This window comes from Vigna angularis, chromosome 10 (genome assembly GCF_016808095.1).
Source record: "Vigna angularis cultivar LongXiaoDou No.4 chromosome 10, ASM1680809v1, whole genome shotgun sequence".
Classification (NCBI taxonomy): domain Eukaryota; kingdom Viridiplantae; phylum Streptophyta; class Magnoliopsida; order Fabales; family Fabaceae; genus Vigna; species Vigna angularis.
In genome coordinates, this window is record NC_068979.1 from 8,030,430 (window position 1) to 8,043,030 (window position 12,601).

General features: G+C 39.0%; 1 long non-coding RNA gene across 1 annotated transcript in view; it reads right to left on the reverse strand.

Annotated features, from left to right (window-relative positions):
- The window catches only part of LOC128194313 (uncharacterized), a 29,964-nt gene extending 19,331 nt beyond the window's left edge, over nucleotides 1-10,633 (reverse strand). Inside the window, exon 1 of the long non-coding RNA XR_008245687.1 lies at nucleotides 10,332-10,633. This is a non-coding gene — a long non-coding RNA (uncharacterized LOC128194313). The remainder of the gene's footprint in view (nucleotides 1-10,331) is intronic.
- Between the last annotated feature and the right edge of the window lie 1,968 nt (nucleotides 10,634-12,601).

The window sequence follows — 12,601 nt, forward strand, 5'->3', positions numbered from 1 at the left end:
GAGACCCACGACTACTGGAATCCATCATCTTCATCACATCATCTTCGTCTTACTCTGGAACACACCTCACGGCCAACACCTTATACACGGCCAACATCATAATCTTCAAACCTGTCTTCCTCACAGGTCAGCCACCAAAAGCCACCCTCATCTCCATTCCAACATCCATCTCCTCACCCCCTCACCCGTAACCATCCCAACTACACTTTCCATTTCCAACACTACTATAAACACCTCACGACCAATCCATCATTTTCATCCCTTACCTTCTTCATTCTCAACACCTTATACCATGGCGTGACCAATAACCCATATCCCCCTCACGCGCAAAAAAAATCTCATATTCCTTCAACACACTCCAAGCCTAAGAACCCCTTGATCATCCACAACCGATACGATTAACTGCAAAATCCAATTCCTCCCCAGCAAGCTACCATGTAACTCAGCCTCCGACCACCATGAACCACACCAAACCTGCAAGAAATGTAACAGACAACGAAACCCATTCCTTCATCGCAACCACCTCCAGACCCATCTTGAATCCTAGACTAAGATAACAGTGTGAAGCGGAGAAGAGAATGAGGGGAGAAGCTCGGCGCAGCAACCAGTGGTATCTGCGTCGGCGATCGGCGCACTGGTGGTGTCTTGGTCCGCGACTCGCGGCGGCTGAATCGGCGGCACGTGTGTACAGGCGACGAGGACGCGCGGGAAGAAGTCGAGAAGTAACGGAGAGAAGCTTGGCGCGGCAACGGGCGACGTCCTGGTTTGCCGGTGCGACGCGTCCGAGAGGAGACCGATGCCTCTCTAGGATTCCTACTTCACGGAGGAGGAGCTCCATTCTATTTGATTTTAGTGGAAGGGAAGAAGAAAGAGACCCTGGGTTTTGGACGTTAATGGAAAAAATGGAGGATTCATTTGAACCCCTAATGCCTTTCTGAACAAAAAGGCTTTGGGCCTAGCGTGGTCTGCCACCTTTCTTTCTGTTGAGGCACAACTCATATTTGCACCCCTTTTCATTTGGGCTTAAGCCCACTCTGTGCAAACAAAAAAAAAGATGAAGAATTGGACCTGGGCACAAATTTCGGGATGCACCTCCATTTTTCATCCTTAAACGAAGAAACTTCTCGGCACCCCTGGTTTTTTATCTCTGTACCCTTAATTTTGTTAAGTTTTTCTTGTTTTATTTTTTACGCTTTCTTTTTTTCTTTTATTGTTTTTTTATTGCATGTAACCCCCTTGTAAGATAACCCCCACCCCTTTGTTTTAGTGATTTGGTTCGTTTCGTTTTATTTCGAAAAAGGAAAAAAATATAAATAATAAAAAATATATAAAACTTTAAAAAACATTTAATGTAATAAATATCGGTATGAGTACTCGTGCGATCGTACGCATCAGCCTAGTATTTATTGCCTAAATATAAAATAAATAAAAAGCCGTGTGAGTGCTCGTGCGATCGTACGCATCAGTCTAGTACTAATTATGCAAAACAATAAGAGGAAAAAGCCGTGTGGGTGCTCGTGCGATCGTACGCATCAGCCTAGTACTCATTACGCAAAACAATAAGAGGAAAAAGCCGTGTGAGTGCTCGTGCGATCGTACGCATCAGCCTAGTACTCATTACGCAAAAAATATAAATATTACAATGAAAATACCAAAAACATATAAAATCTGTAAAAACTAAAAAACATCTACTTTTCAAAACAACATTCAATATCGCTTTGCCAGAACTACGTGATCCTTGATTCTCCTTCAAAAGTGGAGATACGTAGGAGCAAGGCTAGTCCTTGTCAGGCTCACTCTCCCAAAAATCCAAATTTATCCATAATCATTTTCCAAACAAATTTTCTCAACAATTTTCAAACAAATTTTCAAGCAGTTTTCTAAATGAACTACGGAACCCTGATTTCTCATTCTGAATAGGAATACGTAGGAGCAAGGTCGATCCTTGTCGGGCCCAAAAAGCTAAAAAATATTGTTTGTTTCTTTTGAGTTTTATTTTTTTTTTCTATTTTTCTTTTTATGAGGAGAATACAATAAAACAAAATTTATTAATCAACCCGGACGAAATTGAGTATTGCCCCTCTTTACTTAGATTTTACTAGATCATATGATAAACAATGTTTTCATATTATCAGAGTAAAAGATAAGTAAAGATAGAAATATTAATTTCGTTCGGATTTCAAAATACACAAGGAAAAAACAGAGAATTTTCAATGAAAAGGAACGAGGAACAAACAGGGAATTTTTTTTCATCTTTTGAATTAATTAAAATTTTTTATTTATTTATTTTTTTTTTGAAAGAGATTAAGTGAATGAGAAATTTGACTTTGATTGGGTTCGACCATTATCTTGCAGATGGCCGAGATAAAATAAAGCTGAAAACTGCTTTCGACCATTATCTTGCAGATGTCCGAGATAAAATAAAACAAAAAAGTGCTTTCGACCATTATCTTGCAGATGGCCGAAATAAAACAAAACTGAAAAGTGCGCTCGACCATTAACTTGCAGATGGCCGAGATAAAACAAAACAAAAGTGCTTTCGACCATTATCTTGCAGATGGCCGAGATAAAATAAAACTAAAAAGTGCTTTCGACCATTATCTTGCAGATGGCCGAGATAAAATAGCAGAGAGAAAAATGTTTGATTGCTTTGAATTTGAAAATTGGAATTGGTTGAAATTTTGAGATGTTGAAATTTTTTATTTTGATTTTTTTTTTAATTTTTTTCGATAGAAATGAGTATCCATCCTTTTTTTTTTGAAACGAGGTTTTGCATAAGATTGAAATATGGTTGATGTAGATTTATGAAATTGGATAAGAAAACTTTGATGCATTTTTTTTTGTCTTTTTGAAGGAAGAAAATTTGATGTAATGTACATGGAGACAAATTCAAAGTTGATGAAAATATGTACATAATGTATTGGAAGATTATGAAATTATGATATTTTTTCACTGAGTCAATTTGCTTTCTTTGAAATCATCAAATTTACGACGATCTAGACTTCCAATTTCCTTTCAATGGATGTCCAATTCTAAAGTCAATTGTTCAAAATGAAGCTTGTGTGCCACATATTTCTTGATGAGATACTAGTGCATACATGCTTGGTATGTGGAGGATGATTGGAAGGATTTGGAGAGTACTGGGTTGGCTACTTGAGCCTCTTACTCCTTAAAACGGCTACAAAGGCCAATGTGAGGTAGTAGATACCCAGAAGCTGCTCTGGAACATGGTAAAAGTATTGGTATGGACAAATGTATCTGTGAATTGAGAGGGAATAAGTCATGAATCAGGGAGTGAGAATATCATGTGGGATTTGCAAATTGCCCCAATTTTGGTGGTTTTAGATTTTTGAAGTTCGGGGTGAACCAAGATCATGCAAGGCCCAACAAGGGATGCCCCAATCTTTGTATGAGCTTTGAATATTCAGATGAAAAAATTTGAGATTTAACAAAGTTGCTCAATACTCTGAATGGGTCGAAACATATGAAAGTTACAAAGTTGCCTTGGTTTTGGGTATGAGTCAATTAAGCGAGGTTCAAAATCATACAAAACCCCAAAGTGTCTGCCCCTGTTTTGAGGGTAGATCCATGAATTTCAGTGCAGACAAATCTGAGAGGCCCAACAAGGGATGCCCCGGTCTTGGTACGAACTTTGAATATACAGATGAAACAAATGTGAGACTAACAAAGTTGCACCATATTTTGAAAGGGCCAAAACATATGAAATAAAGTTGCCCAAAATTGCCCCCTAGTTTGGGAATCAGGGGAAGAGTTTGAAAGGGATTTGAATGTGTTCAGGAATTTGTGATGGATATAGAAATGATTGGCTTGAAAGGATTACCCAAATTGGCTTGATTTTCCTTTGTATAATCTCAATCAAAAGGGAGTTCCCTTCATTCGAGGACACTTATTATTCATCATTTTTTTTCACAACTGCATTATTAGTCATTTTGTCTTGTCTCAAAAATTAAACTTTATGAAAATTTAAGCAACCATTATTCAATCTGTGTGGACCTTTATTAGGCTTGTAATGTGGCTTGGGCTGAAGGGTATTGAAAGAAAGGATATAAAGGCTCAAATAAAATTTTGGGTTATTTGAAACAAAAGTTATCATCTACTCCTTGCATCAATTATTTGTCAAATCTGTTTTGACTTTCTTGCCATTTCTCAAATTTCATTCTTTGTTTGCCATCACTTTGTGATTCTTTGTATTTTTGCTTCACTTTTGAGGAATTATCTTCATTTGATCACTAAGTGTGTTCTTCCTTTAATTTGAGTCGACTTCTACCGTGGTGGTAACCCTTGTTTGGGAAAAATTTTGAAAAGAAATTTCTTATTGGCTCAAATTTGGTATCAATGGATATATTTTTTGTTTTTTTTTGGATGAAGAAAGATGGCCACACATCATTTCAAATTTTGGTTGGTTTCATTTTCAAAAGATTAATTAGGAGACAAGACTAAATGATCTCAACAAGAGTCATTTTTCATTTTTTATTTTTCTCTTTTTTTTTTGTCCTAACGGATTCCAGGATCTCCCAAATGAAAGCCAGTGGAGGTAATGGAAAATCTGCCCCAGTGTAAAACTTTGTGTTTATTATTTGGGCTCAAGAACATGATTGGGCCAATCTCTTGGTATAGCGAGGACTGAAGGATGATGTTTTCAAGCAATGCACACACAGATATCTCTTAAGAATATGTGACTATAGGAGATTATGACATCCATTACATTTTTTGAAATCTCATAAAATGGATGATTTGCATCGAAAACAATTGACTCAACTTTTGCATATTTTTTTGGTTTTATGCATGGAGAAAAGTAATATGAAATGAAAATGATGAAAACAAATTTTCCGTTTTAGAGAAAATTAGGTCTGGTGGCCAGTATGAAAACTAGGCTTGGGAGCCAGTGTGAAAACTGGGCTTACGGGCCAATGTGAGAACTGGGCTTAGGGGGCCAGTGTGAGCTGGGCTTAGGGGGCCAGTGTGAGAACTGGGCTTAGGGGGCCAGTGTGAGCTGGGCATAGGGGGCCAGTGTGAGAACTGGGCTTAGGGGCCAGTGTGAGTTTTGGGCTTAGGGGCCAGTGTGAGAACTGGGCTTAGGGGGCCAGTGTGAGAACTGGGCTTAGGGGCCAGTGTGAGAACTGGGCTTAGGGGGCCAGTGTGAGAATTGGGCTTAGGGGCCAGTGTGAGAACTGGGCTTAGGGGCCAGTGTGAGAACTGGGCTTAGAGGGCCAGTGTGAGCTGGGCTTAGGGGCCAGTGTGAGCTGGGCTTAGGGGGCCAGTGTGAGAACTGGGCTTAGAGGCCAGTGTGAGCTCGGCTTAGGGGACCAGTGTGAGCTGGGCTTAGGGGGCCAGTGTGAGAACTGGGCTTAGAGGGCCAGTGTGAGCTGGGCTTAGAGGGCCAGTGTGAGAACTGGGCTTAGGGGCCAGTGTGAGAACTGGGCTTAGAGGCCAGTGTGAGAACTGGGCTTAGAGGCCAGTGTGAGGTAGGCTTTTGAATTTTGAGGATTTTCGAAACTTGTGATTTGAGAAATGTTCGCCATTGTGAAAACTGGGCTTTTGTGGGCCAGTGTAGGAACTGGGCTTTTGTGGGGCAGTGCAGGAACTGGGCTTTTGTGGGCCAGTGTAGGACTTGGGCTTTTGTGGGCCAGTGTAGGAACTGGGCTTTTGTGGGCCAGTGTAGGAACTGGGCTTTTGTGGGCCAGTGTAGGAACTGGGCTTTTGTGGGCCAGTGTAGGAACTGGGCTTTTGTGGGCCAGTGTAGGAACTGGGCTTTTGTGGGCCAGTGTAGGAATCGGGCTTTTGTGGGCCAACATGGAACTGGGCTTTTGTGGGCCAGTGTAGGAACCGGGCTTTTGTGGGCCAGCATGGAAGCTGGGCTTTGCAAGCCAGTATGGGAAATGGGCTTTATGAGCTATTGTGGAAATTGAGATTTTTGGCCTTTGTGGAATCTGGGCCTTGCGGGTCAGTATGGAAACTGAGCTTTGCAAGTCAGTATGGAAAATGGGCTTTATGAGCTATTGTGGAAATTGAGATTTTTGGCCTTTGTGGAATCTGGGCCTTGCGGATCAGTATGGAAACTGAGCTTTGCAAGCCAGTATGGGAAATGGGCTTTCTGGGCCAATGTGGAAATTGAGATTTTTCGGCCATTGTGGAAACTGGGCCTCTTTAATTCTTAATTAATTTTTTTTTTGACAACAAATTCCAAGAAAATCATGCATGATAATTTGGAAGACTGTACTGAACGTTCAAATAACATCACCAAGACCGAACGTTCAAATAAGAACAACATCACCAAGACCGAACGTTCATCAAAGCAAAAATGACCGAACATTACACGAAGGGTAAACTTGAGAGGTCGAACGGTCGAACAGAGCAGTGTAGGAGCCGAACGTCAATGAGAATGGACGATCGGTTTCATGCAAAGGATGGAACCGAACGTTCGCAGTGGGGGAGGACGAACGTTTTCTTTCCTTTTTTATATTTATTTTTTTTTCTATTTTTCTTTTTATGAGGAGAATACAATAAAACAAAATTATTTAGTCAATCCGGACGAAATTGAGTGTTGACAAAACTTATGAAATGATGTTTACTATTGGGAGTAGTATGTTCGGTTTATACCATGAGAGCTTGATATGAGCAAAGTGACACCCGAGTTTTATGAAAGCAGGCAGAAAGTGGTCTGACCATAAGGCTTTGACATAAACATATGATTCGTAAGTTTTATGAAAGCGGACAAAAAGTGATCTGACCATAAGGCTTTGACATAAACATATGATTCGTAAGTTTTATGAAAGCAGGCAGAAAGTGGTCTGACCATAAGGTTTTGACATAAACATATGATTCGTAAGTTTTATAGAAGTAGGCAGAGAGATATCTGACCATAAGGCTTCAGAAAGTAAGACATAGTATACAGGTAAGGCTTAAGGAAGCAAACAGAGAGCGGTCTGACCATAAGGCTTCGTGAGTAAGCATGGTATACTTGTAAGGTTTATGAAAATGAGAAAGATGATTTTGAAGAAGTTAAGAAAAAAAAATGAATTAATGACATCGAGATAATGGTATTTATAAATTGCAGAATTACATGATTGAAACATTTATATTATAAGTAAGTTTAATCATTGTATGATATGGTTGACTTACCCTTATTTGTTTGTGCTATGATCATATAACTCATGTTATATGTGAGCAGATAATGTTGCAGATGCGGTTGAAAAACCTTAGAAATGATGAGAGAGATGCGGGGAAAAACTTTCAGGGATTTTTGTAAAAAAAATAATTTTGCATTGAAAAAATATGTTGTGTAAGATTTATAAGTTTAATTTCGAATTTATGTTAAGTGGTGAAGACTATATTGTTTAAAGTTTGTAAGTTTGGAATTGTACTTTGGAAGAATTGAAATAAAGTTTGATTGTTTATATCAAATATCAAATTAATTTAGTCTTTACTACCAATCATAATATAAAAGCTTAGAAAGGTTAACTCTCATGTCGCAACCATAATCGCGACACGACCCGAAAAAATGGAACGAAAAGTTTTGGAAAAAAAAAGAGATTTGGAGTCGCCATCATAGTTTATTTTGGAAAACTACGGAAAAACCATAAAATGATAAGGCAATGGTCTACAAGAACCAAATTCTAGGTTCGGGAGTCGGTTACGTGTAGGGAAGGTATTAGCACCCTACAACGCCTGCTCTAAGGCAGTACCTTTAACTAAATACGCGAATATGATGTAGTTTTCAAAATGTTTAAATATCCCCTAAAATAAAACTCTAAAGAAACAAAATATATTTTTTAGTTTTTTGGGCCCGACAAGGATAGACCTTGTTCCTATGTATTCTCATTCAAATTGAGAAATCAGGATTACGTAGTTCTTTTAGAAACTGCTTGAAAATTTTGTTTGAGGAATTGTTTGAGAGATTTGTTTGTGAAATTGATTATGGATAAATTTGAATTTTTGGGGAAGTGAACCTGACAAGGACTAGCCTTGCTCCTACATATCTCCACTTTTGATGAAGAATCAAGGATCACGTAGTTCTGGCTAGAAATATTGTTTGTTTGCTTGAAAGTGTTGATATTTTTAGTTTTTTTGAAGAATTTATATTTTTTTTGGATATTTTTATAAAAGACAAAGAGAACGTTTTTAGCACAAGGACGATGCGAACGATCACACGTGTGCTTAACCTTTAAAATTGTTTGGTATTTTTATAAAGTAAAAGGTTTTTAGCACAAGGACGATGCGTGCGATCACACATGTACTTAACCTTTAAAATATATTTTTGTAATTTTTATTTAAGAAAGAGAAAATGTTTTTAGCACAAGGATGATGCGAACGATCACACGTGTGCTTAACCTTTAAAACATTTTTTTGTTATTTTTAATTTTGCAAGGAAGAGAAAAGGCTTTCAGCACAAGGACGATGCGAACGATCACACATGTGCTTAACCTTTAAAATACTTTTTATTATTATTATTATTTTTATTTATTTTTTGATCGTCTTTTTTTTTTTAAAGTGAAGCAAATAAAAATAAAAGACAAGATTTAGGAGTGGGAGTTATCATACAAAGGGTTACATACAGTAAAAAAAACTAATAACCAAACAAATAATAAAAATAGAGAAACAAAAACCTAAAAATAAAGCAAGAGAAACAAACCAACAAAAACAGGGGTGCAAAGATAAAACACCAGAGGTGCGTGCGGAGTAAAATTGAGGCTCCTTTAGTTTGGGTCAAAATCCCCTTTTCTCCAACTTTGTATCTGTCAAGGTGTAAAGATGAAATTTGGGGGTGCCACTGAATATTTGCTTGTCAGGCCCAATTCTTATTTTTTTTATTGTTGGCAGAAACATAATGGACTTAAGCCCAAATAGAAGGGGTGCGAAACATGAAACCAGGGTGCATAAAAAGTTCTCTTTTCTTTTGTTTATTATTATTTTTTTTTAAAGGTTTGTCCCCAATTTCTATCCAGAAATCTTTAGGGGTTCAGCATCTCCCCCTTCATTCCCAACGCTCAGCGCTTCAGAGACCCAAGCTCTCTTTCCCCTCACGGAGGTTCGCCGCCACTCCAGCCAGAACCAGCCACCGCGCCACCACCCTCTGCCAGTCTCCGCGCCACTGCGCCACTGCCATTCTCTCTCTTGTCTGCTCTCTCCGACGCTGGCAATCCAGGGAGGGGTTCGCCTCCGCCAGCTTACGCGCACGGGCTGCCGCCTCCATCGAAGCCGCCCCCTGCTAGTCGCCGTCCAAACCGTCGAGACCCTCGACGGCCGTCGCTCCAGCTCTTCTCTTCTTCATTTTTCGCGTGCGAGGGAGTAACTCGCCTGTCGTCCTGCAACGTCGCCGGCACCAAACCAGACCAGCAGCGTCGCCGTCCTTCGCGGCGGTTCAACCTTTTCGTTCTCCTGATACGCGAATCAGAGATGAAGCCCAGTCGTTGTTATTGGGTCACCTCCATTCGGCGTCCACACTTGCTGCCAGCGATCTTCTTTTTTTTTCATTTGTGTTGTGCTGTATTGGGTGTGACTCTTGGGGTTTGGTGATTAATGGGTGAAGTCGAACTGGATGTTGATTTGGGCTTCTCTGTTTTTATTTGAATGCAGGGGGAATAGGAGAGAAATATGATGAGAAGGATGGGAATGAAAATTTGATTGAGATGAAGATGGTGGAACTGGTGTTTGGTTGTGTTGTGGTTTCTGTGTGCAGGTTGAAGAGATGAATTTGAATTTGAATTTGAAGTTGGATGATGAAAATGGAGGAAGAAGGTGAGGCGTGATTGGGTTACGGTGGAGGCAAGATGATGATGGGTGTTTGGTGATGAAAATGAAGAAGAAAGGTGTTGGCCGTGAGGTAAGGTGAAGATGATGATGTTGGAAATGGTATATGGATGAAGATGGGGGTGAGTTCACGGGTGTTGGGGCTGAGGAATTTCCAGTAGGTGAATGGAATGATATGAAAATATTGTTTTGTTATTTTTCTTTCTGCTATATTTCTCTGGTGAATATCAGTTTAATGATTCAAGTTCATTCTTGATGGTTGGAGGTGGACAGAGGCGCGGGGGCGTAGCTTTGTTGTCTATTAACAAATCTCGCTTGGCTGTTAGTTGAGAAGATGGACTCGCTCGGAGGAGAGAAATAGGACCATAGAAGTGGATAGAAGTGGGTGTGGGAAGGGTAACGATGATGTTCGGTAACAATAGACATATACAACTATCCACAACACTAGGAATGTATTTAACAACAATCATATGTAAACTTAGCAACAACGTAACAGAGACATGTTCAAGGACAAATAACCAACCAACTCAGTAAAACATGAAGTGCAAGGCATTACTTACCTTTTGAAAGCTTGGTTCGGTCTTTGTTAGCCCCGTGCGTCAAATGGATCCTTTCTCCTTGTGACTGACTCTCTTTTTTCCAGTAACGTGTCTGTGAAGGATGTTTGGTGAGAATGGAGAGTCTTGTAGTATAGAAGGACCTTTACAGAGGTGCAAGATGGGCACTGCCGTTCGTGGATGACAACCAAAAAGTGAAGGTGAAGGCCAAAAAATGATTCTCTTCTTTCAAGCATATCCCCGAATTTCGGGATTCTCTTTGTTTTGCTTTGGACACATCCCATGAACTTTTTTTTTTTTAAAACAATACATATACATATATAAAATATTCCTGAACCTAAGAAACAAATAAAAAGGAAAAAAAAATAAAAAAAATGAAAACTTTGATAATTAAAACAAATAAGTAAATATACATATAGATAAAAAATGATAAAGATAAACACGATAAAATAAAAACAAAAGATAAAATTAAAGGATAAAATTAAAACATAATAAATAAATAATAATAAAAGTAATAAATAAAAAAAACCGAAAAAGGAAAAGAAAATAACAACAGAAATCTTTTTTTTTTTTTCTTAATTCTTGATGTTCTTTATCTATCAAATTGGGTATTGACATCGCCTACTTCTATTCCACACTTAATCTCTTGCTTCCCCGAAAATCCTTTAAAACTTCTACTCTTCTTGCAACTAAAAATTTCTTCCTAACTCTTTCTTCTCTATTTTCCAAGATTTCTCACTTGATTTTTCGTCTCTTTGTGCAAAATAACATCCCCTCTCATGGCTATTTATAGTCCAAAAAATTTTACTATTTAACAATTTTTTTAATATTATTTATTATTTTAATATTATTTTATTATATTAATATTTTAATCACCACTTGACATATCTGATCCCTCAATAATGACTTCAAACACGGTGTGCTTATCCACTATCATTATTTTAAATTTTTTTTTAAAACAAAAAGGTAGAAAAGAATTTGAACCCATGTTCTTGAAATCACCACAATTTTCTACCATTTAAGCTACCAAAATTCGTTATTTAGTTTTTCACATTTTATTTTTACATAAACTTATTAATTATATTTTCCATTCACAAAGAAATTTATTACTACTAGTAATAAAATTATTACTATTAAGGTAAATATTTTTCATGGGTCTTACAATTAAACAATTTTGGGTTTAGTCTCTACTCGAAACTTTGATTACTTTTAGTCCTTTTGAAACTATTATTATTAGTCCCTAAAATTGAACGACGTTAACTTTTGTTTGATGTGGCAAACGACGAGGTCACGTCTTATGCCAGCTTCCCTCTTCACTCTCTGCCACGTTGCTTGTGCTTGAGAACTTCGTTCATCTTCTCCGGCAGAGCAACCATGGTTTCGCTTCTCATGCACCATTACCCCAATCGCGCAACAGCCCAAGCCGCAGATCAAGCAAACATCTCCATTCTTCACCTGCAAAGGATCCAAACAGCGGAGCCCTTTCTTCTTCCTCGAAAGTCATCTAATGCATTCCTAAAATCACCTGAAACTCAGACAAATCCAAAAAAGGCGAGCAACCCCAATCGCAAATCGCACAGTGTCGGAAGATGTACACCGAGTTTGCTCCGACCAATCAAGAACCACGGCCAAGCGAAATCCCAAATCGCGAGTGCTGCGACGAACCCTAAATCCCCTAAGCCTCTCAACCGTCGCGCCTTCATCTCGCAAGCTCCCCTGCAACGACGCCATCCTCCATCAACGCCACCTTCAACGCGCAAAATCCTTGCAAGCCGCGACATCCTCCCTCACATCATCACCGTCATCCAGATGCGCCATCACCTGCAACAGACCTGCAAATCCAAAAACACAACAGAAACTCCATTCGCCACCTATAAAAGAGCAACCCTTCCCTTCTCGCGTTCTTGGCGCATGACGGCGTAAGATAGAAGAGCAAAAGCGTGGCATAGGTGCAGGGGCAAGTTCCCCCAATCTGGCAAACCCTAATTTGGGGTGGAAGGGGACTGACACGTGTCAGATTCTTATTGGTCAGATAAAAAGAAAAGCAACGTGACAGAGAGTGAAGAGGCAAGCTGGCATAAGACGTGGCCTCGCTTTTTGCCACATGAAACAAAAGTTAACGCCATTCAATTTTAAGGACTAATAGTAATAGTTTGAAAACTATAAGGACTGAAAGCAATCAAAGTTTCGAGTATGGACGAAACCCAAAATCGTGTGATACTTAAGGGATGAAAAACATATTTAACCAAAAAAATTACGATTATGGTTAAAAT